Source organism: Uloborus diversus, chromosome 1 (genome assembly GCF_026930045.1).
Source record: "Uloborus diversus isolate 005 chromosome 1, Udiv.v.3.1, whole genome shotgun sequence".
Classification (NCBI taxonomy): domain Eukaryota; kingdom Metazoa; phylum Arthropoda; class Arachnida; order Araneae; family Uloboridae; genus Uloborus; species Uloborus diversus.
The window spans coordinates 112,492,227-112,507,002 of record NC_072731.1 but is presented as its reverse complement, the minus strand read 5'-3'; positions in this window follow the sequence as shown (position 1 = coordinate 112,507,002).

The following is a 14,776-nucleotide window of genomic DNA, read 5'->3' as shown; positions in this document are numbered from 1 at the left end:
TGCATAATAGCGGTCTTTTCAGGCAGACCGCTGGGCGAGGCGATCATTTTCCGCTGAATGAGGATGGGGAGTAAGTACATTATGAGCAAGAACTCATCAGCTATTAGCATATTACATGCTTCTCGCTGACAGACAGACGCTTTAATTAAACACATTTCTCTCCGAATGCCCGTGAAGAAGGGGAGCGTCCATCCTCGACTCCCCCCCCCCTTCCCTCGTTCTGTTCCGCGCGAAATAAGTCACGGGAGGTTGGAGGTCGAAGACGGAATGTCAGACGGGGATCGTAAGGTAGTCGTAGGGATCATGTGTCACTTTCTGCGAGATTGTGAGATGCTTGTTGCGAATTGGAATTCACTTTCTACAGAGGACAAGGACAATCCAGAGATGATGTAAACTATTTTATTGTGGAAGAAAAGTTGTCTTTTCAACTTTAAAAGGAGGTCAACAAGTGTCCTTCCGTAGTTACTGCCATGCTATCTACAAATGAGGCAGTGAGAAGCAAAGGGATGTCATTGGGTTGTTTAAAGTTTTGAGTAAAACGCGTTTAAAGATAAGGTTCTAAGCAGGTTTTCATTGAAGCTTTTTTCTAACTCGTGATGCATAACAGAACTTACCAGGACTACTAGTACTAGCTCTTGCCCCAAAACAGAAGAGAGGTTCACCTGCCATTTGTACTGGTCATCTCCAAATCTTTAATTTTGCCTCTACATCACTTTTCTTTTCACTGCTTCAAATATAAACTAGTATGTTGTGGCCATCACGAAACTTTCTTCTATATTTTTCCTTTTTCTGATCCCTCCCCATGCTTGACGAGGAAGCAATATTCCCAACAAAAACAAAATTACACATGCAAAAACTTGACGACTATCCCAATGTCTGAATTATTGCAAAAGCAAAGCAAAGAGCGAAAATTGAAAGTTATTTTAAAAGCCTTGCTTGAATTAATTACAAATATTTTATTTGTTAACAAACATAAGATGGCAACAGTTAAAAATTTTAAATCATTGAGATAATATTTCCTATCATTTCCATACAATTAAAATCACGAGAAATACGCAGACGACAATTTATTACGATTTATCTTTCTTATTGTTGCATTAATAAAAATATTTTTATTCGCAAAAAAAAAGAAAAAAATCAACACCTCTTGGAGCGATCGGCGTTAAAATAGAACCAAAGCCTGTTTACATATGGATTCACATATATTCCAAATTTCAACCAGAACGTAGCATTACTTCTTGAGATAGGGCACTCAAAATGGAAAAAAAGAACGGGTGATTGCGCTACCCCCCCTTTTAGCTGTTGACACAAAACTAAAATCAGTTCTTATACCCACTAAGGGCTACTTGCCGATAAATTTTTCTTTCATTCCGTTCATTATTTCTTGAGATACAGCAGTCACAATTGACGACAAAAAACGTTCTACAGCTCAACCCCCCGTTTGAGTTATTGACGCCAAAATTGAATCAGCACCTGTTCCTGTTAATACCAACATATGGACCAAATTTTGTTTGATTCCGCCAGTAACTTCCTGAGGAATAGCAAGCACGCGTAACTCGAAAAACGTCCCATTGCTCCACCCCCCTTGGAGGAATTCGCGCCAAAAACTAATGGACACAAGTTCACATAGGGGCACATATGTGTACTAAATTTCGTTCGATTTCATGCGGTAGTTTTTGTTGTAGAGCGGCCACAAAAAACTGGTCACACACAGACGTGACACACATACATACACACACACATACATACATACACACACACATACACACAGACAGACAGACATTTTCCAAAAATGGTCGAAATGGACTCAGCACACCTCAAAACGTTCGAATCCGTCAAAATTCGAAATTCGAAAATTTGCACGAATCCAATACTTTCTTCTATATATTAGATATAGAAGAAAGTAAAAATGAAGCTCTCACGTTCCGCGTCTGTAATATAGCAACTTTCCTCTTCACACTTAAAAATAAAATTCAATGACTTACCAAGAAATGGCATAAACACATGGCAAAATTTAGCTGGCACCATCCGTTTTTCCTATGTAATGATGCTTACATTAACGTGTTTTCAAAAGCACCATTACATTGGGGAAACGCATCTCCAATAAGGTGGCTGGAGATAAATTTTTATAGATTTTTTAGCAAATTTCTTGGTGAATCATTGACCTTTATTGTTAGCAGTGTACATGCAGGATGTTTTTGGCTGTGTACCTAGTGCTATTGGGCCGCTGTCTTTCACGAAATGTCCACTCCCTTGCATTCTGCATTGGAAGAACCTGCCACTTCTCCCGTGCGTCCCCTGAATTTAAGTAAGTCCCATGCCTAAGGTTTTACGCTGAAAGGTAGAGAGTTAAAGAAACTGATGTTTTTCTGGCTGATATTTCTCTTAACACGCTTCAGGCTTCACCAGAGCAAAAATATCCGTTCTGATGTTCTCTGAAGAAGCCTAAACGCGTTAGGGGATGGTCAGTCAGAAACATCTTAGATGGATCATTACCTAAAATCGGGGAAAGTAGTGACTATAGTTCTAAAATTCAACTGCCTTCAATTTCACCCTTTGTCTTTACTAATAATAAAACTGAAAGTCTCTCTGTCTGTCAGGATCTCTGTCCGGATCTCTGTCTGTCTGTTAGGATCTCTGTGACGCACATAGCGTCTAGACCGTTCGGCCGATTTTCATGAAATTTGGAACAAAGTTAGTTTGTAGCATGGTGGTGTGCACTTCGAAGCGATTTTTTGAAAATTTGATGTGGTTCTTTTTCTATTCCAATTTTAAGAACAAAATTATCATAAGATAGACGAGTAAATTACGAAATTATCATGACGTGGAACCATAACATGGGCACAACCAATTGGCGAGATACGAAATTATCATAACGTGGAACCGTAACATGGGTACAAGCCAATTGGAGAGAAAATTCACCATACATTATTTGTAAATATACAGGCGAACTAAACGATATTTTAATTTTTCTATTCCAATTATAATACAATTTTACCGAACAAATGATCACAACGTTAACGAGTAAATTACCAAAATATCGTACCGTGGAACCGTAACATGGGCAAGCAAATGAACATAGCAAATTGGCGAGAAATCCATCCTTTATTATTTGTAAATATATCGGCGAACCAAATGAATTTTTAATTTAAAGCTACGGGAAAAGTCGTGCGGGTACCATTAGTTTGAAAATAAATTGCTTAAAAATATTTACTCAAAATTAGAGTTTAATTTTTCAACTAAAAGTGGTTATTTCTTGATATTGGATATTTTACCCTTTAAAAGAGCGCTAGTTGGTATTCGAAGTCTGATCACACCACGAGAGTTGAGAATATCGTCAAACATCTATGGTAACGAAACCACGCAGGATAGTGAAATGATGCAATGAGAATAAAAGGGGTGTAAATGACAAAGGAATGATTTTGAATAAATCGCTAGAAAAGTTTGAATAATGCGAAAGTTTAAATGTAAATTTGTTTCAAAATCACGCTGGATAACAACACCAGTTATGACTGACTTCACTTGCTACGCAATAGATTGATGTTTTTTTAAATTTCATTTGCACTATTTTTGAACTTTCAATTTTGTCATTTATAATGTAAAAAGTGCCTCAAATTTTATTATTATTATTGCTATCGTTTGGCGCCATATGGTGAGTGGCACCTCCTTCCGCGGAAAAGTACTGCATTTTGAAGCAATAAAACCCAAAACATGTTTTAATTTAATTTCAAAAAGTATTCCATTAAAAATTGTCATCGATCAAGTTTCCTGTGGAAACAAGAACCGCTCCCTGACCCATTGTGGAAATTCAAAAGGTGAAACACCTGCCCCGTACTTAGTGCCTAACAAAAGGTCAGAAAAAACAATATATTCCCTTTGTAGTATGGTTTAATTGCTATTGATAATAACATTATTTTTACTAAACCCCAATAATTTTTGATTGATGTGTCAAAGATCTCACACATCCCACGCCCCTGAGAAAGAAAAAGAGAAGAAAGAGAATGGATGAATCTATTCTTTCACTTCGAAGAATTTTAAAAGGCATAGTAAGATCTATTTACCGTGTGGGCGGCTTTGAACCTCTTTCCTTACTGACCTCGAACGAACTTCCAGAAAATTATTTCATCCGCTTTTAGACGGAATTTTGCGAAAATGCAACGCAGCTTGATGCTGAAAAGGTTTTTAAAGGACGAAAGTATAAGTTATGCTGGGTATGGCATTACTATGTCAATCACAACGATTCAGGGACGAAAAAGATCAAAAGACTTTTCCTGTGGAGCGCATTTTTTTTTTTTTTTTTTTAAGTGAAGGAGTTTGGGATCAAACACAACGATTAATAAATTATTTCCTCATTCAAAATAAATCACGTATTGTATTCAGAAAGTATTAAGTTGATAAATTTCAACTTAAATTTTCATCTAAACCGCAAATGGATCAACTTAGACAATTTTTTTTTTAATGTCAGCTCATATTCATGAGTGGGAATGTACGTATGGGCAACAAAAAATTTCATTTTGGCAATACAGCAGCCCATGATCACTATAGTTTTGTCTTGACCTATGCATGTGCGTATGTACTTATCTTGCACGTCTCAAAAAACGGTTAGACGGAAAATGATTAGGTTTCGGATGTGGTGTGAGGTGTGGTTGCACATATTCCTTTTTATTTGGAATCTGGATGTCCTGAAAGGGCCCCCAGGCATAGTTTTTTTTGTGGCAAATCGATGTCAATTTTAAGCTTGTGACAGGATGTTTACACCAAAAGCATCGCTGCTATAGTTTTGCGCTGTTTTGCGAGTGATGATAGCAAGTACTCCCTGTCAATTTTTCACTACCTCATTGTGAACAGTTGAAACAGTTACATAAAATCGGAAGATTTCAGCTTTCACATTTCAGAGGCAATCACTTTTTTAGTTCTGAAAAGATATTCGTTATTTAGTAGGCGTACAAGTAAGTAAGTAATGTAGTGTGCCCATCACATTCTCTTGAACGTAATTATTAACCCATTGTCGTTAATTAAACTATGTAATTAAGTAAGCTAGTAAGGTATAGAAGGAAGCCTAGAGCTCTGTGGGGCGATGGACCTTACGGAGACCTGGTACCTATAGATTAATTCTGTATGCATAAATGTTTTTACAAATGTAATATTTTATGTTATTAAAGGTAATCATCATAAAAAACACACCAAAATAATAATTTAATATAAATTTAGAATTTGATCATTTTTTTTTATCATATATTAAAGATTTAAAAAACATATCTCTATTTTCATTTATCAATATTTTGTTACTCATACTAGTATGCTGTAAAAGTTTAGGGATGGGGTTTGCTATTAATAAAGTAGTTTAAAAATAAAAAATAAATAAATAACACAAAGTTACATTCATGGAAAAACGGAACAAGATTTAAGATATCTTATTTTTTAATTATTTTATGTTTTTAAGATCTAGCAAAATTCTTCCGAATTTCTGTTAAGCAGACTGTATTGAATAAAAAAAAAAAAAAAAAAAAAAATTCAAGTTTGTTGATGAACACGTTATGAAGTTTTAGCCCTTTAAATACCAGGATTCTGTGAAAACATTTAAACAAAGAAAACATCGTTTGAACACAGAACTATTATAAAGCAAAGCAGTTGAAGGATTTCAAAGCCTTTTACTTTTTTAATGTTGAGCAAATTGTTTGAAAACTTTTCGGAGTTACACTAAAAGGGGATCATACTGCAGCTGAACTCGGTTAATACGAACTATCAAAAATCCACGAATTTGTACGTATTATCCGTTATCCGTAACAATACTATTGTTACGGATACTATTGAATAGTGACACCGTGAGTGAATGATACAGAGAAAAGCGAAGAAATGCCTACCTATATTTAAAATATATTACTACTAACACATATTGTAATCTAACTATTAGTACATTCAGAAAAATATCACTTATTTCTTATAAAGGTATGTTTTTGGAAAATATTGGAAAAGAAAGTCAACAATCGCGGAACTGGTTGTAATCCACAATAGGAGACGAACAGTTTCATCTTCGGGTAAATTGAAATGTCCATAGGCAAATAAATGTGCTGGCTTTATTTTCTATGCGAAATTCTTGTCATTTTCTTCTCGATACACAATAGAACTTCTACTTAACATACAAACTTAACGAACAAAATGTTCGTTTTAGCTGTGATTTCGTATTAAACATGATCGTATTAAGAGAGTTCAACTGTATTTCTTAAGCAAAAACCGATCTTTTCAACGTTTTTTGCCGTTTAACAGGTACCAAGTCAACATTAACCCCTTTCTGGTTGTGCAACTGCATTGTGCATTCTGACTGTGCATTCTTCGTGCAACAGACCGGCATGCAAAGGATCAAGGAAAAAATTCAGAAAATCTTTTGAATATTGGTGACATTTGATGAGTAAGGTATCAGTCATCTTAAAAAGTCAGGCGAGCATCATCGCACTTCAGTCGCTTCCACGGGCATCAGTACTGATCGATCTTCACTCGTCATTTTTATTCCTATGAAGGAAGGGAGAGGGAGGCTTCATTATTATTCCTCATTCTTGCCCTTTTCGATTTCTAATTTGGAACGTGCGCTCCCACGAGCACGCCATTTTTCTTTCCGAGCATCTTTTAAAAGTCCCCTATTTGCAGCATGGGGTACAAAAATTAAAGTCATTAACAGCGGTAATGACCATTGTTAATGCCTGGCGCCGAACAAGCGCGACATCTTCGCCACCTCCCCCTCCTTCTTCACTTCATTTCCTTTCATTCACTTCGTTTTTTACTCCCCCGGAGATGTTTTCTTTGTGTATTTTTATTGGTATCAGCAGCCGTCAGTCTTAAGTCGTAAATGATGCGGCGCAAAATGCCTTTTGTTTTCTCAATCGCCCGATTTATTTTCACGTTAGAATTGCGCTGATCGAGTGCTGTTGCCCTCCCCCCTCCCTTTTTTTTTATTACTCACGTATTTTTGTTTCTTCATTTCGTGTGACAAACATTTCGTATATTTTCCTCTGTGCTTCATCAGTGATGACTTAGATAGATGATTTATGAAGATGGCGGTTTTTAGTTATGACAGTTGTGGTGAAAATCTGTTCCAAATTACCCATACACACTGCCTTGGGATGGTAAAGGGCAGCAAGATTCTGCTTAAAACATTCCTTTAAGACAGGCATAACATAGGAATAATTTTCATCAAAATGGCGGACATTCTGATACCCCTTTATTTTGCAGGCGCCCTGTTTAACATATAATTTCATGTTCGAATGTATTTCGTTTAGTACTGATAAACTGTGTCGGAATAGAATCAGGACTAAAGTATAAAGAGTAAAATTAAGCTTGAATTTCGCTTTCCATCTGCATCGTATAGGATAGAACCTTTTCTGAGTGAAATATTGATTAATATGTAAATATTTGGCTTTATAAATTAGGGTTGGTTCGGAGTAAGTGGGACCCCTTTTTACAGCAGTCCGTTTTTAAAACCTTGTATAAAAGTTTTGAAACAAAAAAAATTTAAACTTATTAACTTATTTTATCTTGGATAAAATAAGTTAATCAAAAGTTCAAACAAAAGTTCATCATTATTTTCTAAAATAATTCTTTAAATATTCTTAACAATTATATTTTAAAAATTCAGATCGGTGTTCTACTTACCCCATAAGAAAGGGTAAATGCACCACGCCACTTTTTTCTTTAAGTCAAGCATATCTAAAAAAGGGGGTTAATGGGGTCAAACTTGATACAATTTGTAAATTTTTAGTAAGAATTTTTTTCCGCATATGTATCCATTTATGAGATACTATTAAAAATACCCGGCGTTGCCTGTGTCAGTATTAATTGTGAGAAACCAATCGCTACTTTCATTCGTTTCCTGTTTTAACTGAAAGAACTCATAACACACCGCTTTGACGTGATTAAAAATCGAGCTTCTTCCTTACCCATAAAAGTAAAATAGGAATAAGTATAAAGAACAAAATAATATTCAGAAAGAAACGAAAGCACGACATTTAAGCATATAAAAGTTTGAAGAATTTCCAATATATGAAATTTCACTTGTTTAAAAAGATTTATCAGTTAATATTTCTTTCTTTCTTTCTTTTTTTTTTTTTTTTTTGAACATAGTCATGGCTATTGAAATACAAATGATTTTAAAAAAATATAGCCGCCAGTAATCCCACTATACCTGCATTAGTTATTTTGGGAAATTTCAATTATTGTGGGTTCTTAGTGCGATTTCAAATATTACCAAATTGGCGGTAATCGTTTTGGGATACCTTGGATAATGCTCCCCCTCCCTACTGTGAAAAAATGTCTGTTACTAATTTTCATCAAAGATATATTGTCGCCAAATACTGAGATTTTTTTGGTGACCATAAAATAATGCTAAACATTTTATTCCGAAATAAGTAGTAAAACATGACCAGTGTTTGAAATTGTGCACAAAGACAAGCTAATGGAAGTTTTTGTGCTGTTTATAGATTTGCCTAATTTAGTCAGCGGATTATTTTACATTTTAACAAAAGTTTTAAAGATTATTTTAATTGCGATATTTTGGTTACATAGTGAAATGAAAGCCTAGAAACATTATTACGTAGTCTTTGGCTGCAAAAACAGTGCCAGTTGAAAAGATTGCTTTCCGTTATAATTGAATCGTTATGATTAATTATTACTATGTTCTTTTTTCTATGAAATTAATATATATATTTAGTAACTGATTTCCAATTTTATGTTTGATGCATAAACTCGTTTGTAAGTAATAAACTTACACATATTTTGAAAAGACTCTTTCTCTCAGAATAGGAAAAAATAGGCTTTTCTGCCTATATGTTAAAGTCCAATGGGTAAAAATATCTTATATCATTGAGAAAAATGGATGTCATATTTGAAATCAGCGTACCCAATAGAATAAAAGCCACTCATTACTGTACAATCACTTTTTCATGACCCGAACTTTGTAGGCCAGTGTAATTTTAGACAATAAACACTTTCTATTTTCTAACTGTTGCCAAAATCAATTGTCTTTTTACATAGTTCCGTTATCGATTATTGGCATAGATGAGCATAAAAATCCTAAGAAAGCAATAAATTTCATGCTTGCTCCAGAGATGCCTTGATTCAAAATTTTTATTATGATAACTATAAATATTGCTGTCGTAAGGCAACGAATTTTTGTAACAATGGGTTTTATATTTAATTATTTAATGGAGAAATTACATGATATTTACTGCTTTCCATCATAACCTCTTTAAACTAAGTTTTTTAGAAATAAAGTATAGATTATGTTGCTTCCTGATAATGTAGCTATCTATGGTGAAAAAAATTGTTAAAATCGGTCTAGTAGTTTTGAAGCTTACCCCGGACATACATACAGAAGTAGCCATTTATGTATATAGATTTACTGTCATTAAAATCTGTATTAGAGAAAATTATTTAAAAAAAAAAAAAAATTGGGAAATTTACTAATGGCCTATAGGTATAAATTTTACTTTTACGTATAAAGGTATGTTGAAAATACGTAACACAATTGATTAAGATCAATTTTGGTAAATTAGTTATAAGTTAAAAAGCAATTGGAAACACTAAATGCCAGCGTCTATTTAAATTTTGACACCTGAGAATCATTATCTCTTCATTCTCAGTAATAATTCCAACGTCATCTGCAACAGGTCAATAAGAAGGTTGCTACAGTGGAATCTCGATTTTACGTTGCTTGTTTCGTACGTTATCCCGTTTCCGACGTAATTTTCTGCTGACTCGTGATAACTGCTTTACTGTAAATTTTAAAAAAAATCGCCAATTTTTTCGCCAAGATGGCGACAATATTGCCAAGTGTCCGTCAAATATTAATATAAAAAGATATATCGCCAAGTTTCTGCCAAATTATTACTCTACTTGAGTTTACATCGAAATTAACAATGATTTCCCCCCAAAAAGGGGCAAAAGACCCCTTTAGAAACACCCGAATGCAACCAAAATGAGACGTGCACAACTAGACCCCACTAGGAGTCTACGTACCAAATTTCAACTTTCTAGGACATACCGTTCTTGAGTTATGCGACATAGATACGCACATACGCACATACTGACGTCACGAGAAAACTCGTTGTGGTTTTCTAACTCGCCTACATGGCATCCTTCACTCATTAAGGTTCTCCAACAATCGGGATGTAATCGTAACATTTATAAATCTTAAATTATGCACTGGTTTATGTAGCACCTTTTCTCCGATTGCACCGATACTGTGGGTAAACGGTCATGCGCATTGACACCAAGCTTGGATCATTTGCATATCAGATATCACTCTTTTTATATGCAAAGCTTCGCGATTGTACCTTTCTTCTTTCTTGTGGCACTATTTTCAATGTTCCTGAGTGTGTTGTGTGTATGAAATTCACGCATTCCTTTGTGACTAATCTAATGTTAAATTATAACACTTTCACCATTCCCAGAAAATCAAATACTACCAGAGTCAAATAACAAAAATTACAAATGAAAGAGTTTTTCAATAGAAAAAAGAGAAATGAAATTATAGTAAATGTACATGAGAAACTTTTTCCGTTATATTAAAAAATGTTTTTTAACAATGTATATTTAAAAACGAGAGTGGAATTTCAGTGAAATACGGGAAAGTGTGAAACGAAAAAATAGTGGAATGAAAAAATAAGGAACGGAAAAATAGCGTAACGAAAAATTTAGAAACGGAAAAATAGCGCAACGAAAAAATAAGAAACGGAAATTCTGTAACTGTACGGAAAAAAAGGGACATAGATGGAAAAAAGAAACGATGTTTTCGTTAAGTTTCACGGGAAATTTATAAACGGGAAGGTAGACAAATAAATAAGAAATTAAACTTCAGTTAAGTCACGGAACGAAACGGAAAATTTCGGACAACTCTGCTGCCGTTTTACTTTTTCCGTTATTTTCAGGATTTTTTTTTTCAAGTGTAATAAAATAACGAGAAGTAAATAAGTGCAATGAAGTTAAAGAATGCTACAAATTTTAATAGGCGAGTTTTGACAGAGAAATTACGCACAAAATAGTTCATTCCTTTTCGTATCATAAAGCTGGCTGCTGAGAGATACATCATTACATACAGAGATATAGTTTTAATTAACTTATGGAGTGTTTAGCATGTATTTGGCGCAATAATATATTTTTTTAATTGAATAATACCGTATCAAATTTTAATTAGACAACAGCTTGTAATCTATTACAGTACGCTACAACGCGATTCGACTTACGCTAAAGGGCTATAACGCGAATTTTTCATGAGTAACGAATTTGAGAGCTGACGCGAGTTCCTCGTCGACAAAGCGATTTTTTTCGGAAGGAAGTATCGGCTTTGTTATCGGCTACTAAATATTGATTTCGTGAAATGTTATTGCATCTCTTTAGCATCACTGATAGCGAAAGTTCTCACACCAAAATTAGTCTACGCATCACGTTGTTAGTGCATCAAATAACTTCTCAGCATCTTTCATTTATTTATTTTTTTCATTCTAATTATTAAAGTTGATGAAATATAATGACACCGTAGTACGCAGTTTCATCCAAAGTTTGAAGATGAAAAGAAAAAGAAAGTTTCTGCACAAAATAAAAAAAAGTTTACGATTCTCGATATGCTTTTGAACACGAAACATCGACGGTAGCACTACAATATAAGTACGAATGGATCTTCCATTCGTACAATTAAAAGTCAAAACAAAAGGTATCCGTAAACGTTCAGAACTTAGTTTCAATATTGAAGCTTGCAGAATTGTGTCTAAGCAAAGCAAATATGTGTTATGAAAATGGAAGCTGATCTTGTACTGTGGATTAAAACGATCGGGGAGAGGGGCTATTGCATAAATGGAAACATAATAAAAGAAAAGGGGAAGGAATCCTATTTAAAAATGTATTAAATAAGAATAACGACCTGATCATGGAGCATAAATCATCACCATCTTTATTTTTCAACTCATGAATATTATTACTGTATCTACTGTACAGTACTACTAAAGTGCAGCTTTTATTATTACTACATACTGTGTGCGTACCGTGTTTTATTTTATGTCTTTCCCTCTCATTGATCATTCATTTTGTGTATCTTAAAGAATTTTATGCTGAATAAAACGGCTTTTTTTTATTTTTAAAAAATAACAAAAGTTCAGCTCTTTATGTAAGAAACTGCAATGTACAGTTGAGGAATGCTTTAAAGCAGTTAAAGGGTGTTTAACAGTGTCTAAAAGAATTTGTTAGGTTTCTAAAAAAATTGTATACGTACATTTTTATACAACGCGAAATTTCGACTTACGCGAGGAGTCTTGGAACGCATCCCTCCCGTAAGTCGGGACCCGACTGTATTCATTAATTACAGGAATTTGACCACTTTATATAGAAATTCATCAAAGATAATTTTATTTACAGGGGAAAGAAATCAGAAAATGTTCTTCATTTGAACAATACTTGAGATCGGTTCCCCCCCCCCCCCTTTCGCCGACACTTAAATTTTCCTCTCAAATCTAAAGCTGAAAAACAGGGGGCAGGAAAGTTCATGTCGGCGAAACAGCCGGTGGGGACACCGTTGAGACCGTACAACTGTTTTCAGGAATAATACAAACGTTTTTGACAAAAAAAAATTAAACGTTACGTAGAAGTACTGCACTGAATATCATCGAATAGACAAAGTAACTCACATAACATTGCGAAAAATTACCGTTTAGAGGGATTTATCGTTTCTTCGTACTTGCAACAAAGTTTTAGGGGAAGACCGCCTATAGGACCACAGCTTAAATTGAATCGGGGGCTTGAAATCTAGCGTAGAGTTCTGTGCTACACTCTACCGATGAAAATAGTACAAAGATTTGTGTTTGAAACCTTTGAGGATGAAGTTTCGTCACATTTCGATCTGCGTAGCTTAAGTTACAATGTGATTTGTGTTGAAATCGTGCTAGATCTTATTTTGAGAACTTGTATCTAATCGAATAATACTAAAATTTGTGAACTGAGAAAATTGCTTTTATAGTTTTATACACAGTATTTGATGGGGATTACAGAAATGCATTTACATACACGATTGGAAAACTTGTTGACAAGGTATGAATAAAAGAATAGGAAGCGCGGCATGTTTTCCTTTATTGGACCGAAAAAGTTTTCCTACATCGGACCGGTGGTCCAATTTAAGACTACATAAATAAGCAAGCCTTTTTATTTATCACGTTATAAAATAAGTGATTAGTGTAACTTAATAACGTAGTTAGGATTATTTTGAGCATATATTAGCACTAATTCAGGAAATTCATTTTGACTTTGTTTTTTTCAAGCACACTTTCTAGAAGCTGCAACCCATAAAACTAGGTGTTATTCAATAAGTTTCAATTTCAGTTTTCTTACATGTAGTTTTTCAATTTGACTGAAATTTGTGCTTGTTTACGTTACTTGTTGACTGATTATTTTATTAATTACAAGGACTGAAATCTGTCCAGTTTAAAAACCTGAAAGTCAAATAAACTTTTTAATTATTTTACAGAAAAAAATTTAGTAGTGACATTTAAATGTACGTTTAGGATTACTTAAAATATAAATTAAGGTTTATTAAAGCATTCACACTAGTTTTTATTAAGTAAGTTGCTTAGAAGCTTCAACCTAATAAAATAGATTTTTTTCCTTCTCTTCTTTTTAACCAGAAGCTTCAATTTCAGTTTTGTTAGATAAAATTTCTTACTTTTTTTTTTTTAATTTGACTGAAATTTGTGCTCGTTAACCTTTTTTTTAGCTGATTTCTTTATTAATTATAAGCTAAGTTAATTTCTATCATTCTTGGTCTTAGAAGATGTCTAAAAGGTGAAATGTGATTCTTAGGCGGGAAAAATAATGGAAAGAGCCTTAGCTGTTTGTAGGAATGATGATATGGGGCTATGCTATAACTTGGCTAACGATAACGGTGTGATAATGCTTCCTCTTCCAGCACATACTAAGCATCGTTTACAGCCCTTAGACGTGGCCATTTTCAAGCCTCTGTCCGCAGATTTCACTCAAACCTTTGATGCGTGAACATCCAATGAAGTCCATTACCCGATATAAGATAAGATAACTGTTAGGTGACTCTTATGGACAAATTCTAATATTCTGTGAATGGATTCTCTAGAACCGGAGTTGGACCTATTAGTACAATTATGTTTAATGACAGCGACTTTGCAGCAACCGAGTCAGAAGTTTGTAGTCCAGATGAGACTACCAAAGTAAACATGCTACATGTTAGGTGTCAGCTGTTCAAGATGCACATGAACAATGTACGTATAAAATTAATACAAGTTCCGAGGAATCAGTGGGTCAGTTCTCATCAAATTATAATCGTCGGTTTTATTGACGATTTGATTAAGATGGCACACATATTACCTTTGCATAAAAAATGGAAGGCAGAAGAAGGAAATCTACATTGGCAAACGTTCAAACTTCATCGCCACAGAAAAAGGACGCAGAACAGAAAAAGCCGCAAAAGAAGGAGCAAAAAAAAAAAAAAAAAAAAAAAAAAAAAAAAAAAAAAAAAAACAACTGGTATTGCAATATTTGCCATAGAGATGAAGTGCAAAACATGATTTATTGTATGAAATGCCATCAGTGTGTCCATCAACACTGCGCCAAGTTAGCCCAAAGCAAAGGAAATTCTATTGCAAATCCTGTAAAAAGATTATACATTTCAAATGCAAGTTTTTATATCATTAACTGTTACGGTCCAATTTAGGAAGCGCATGGTTCAATATAGGCGCATATATTCCTAAATTGCACTTTTTGCAACTTTGTC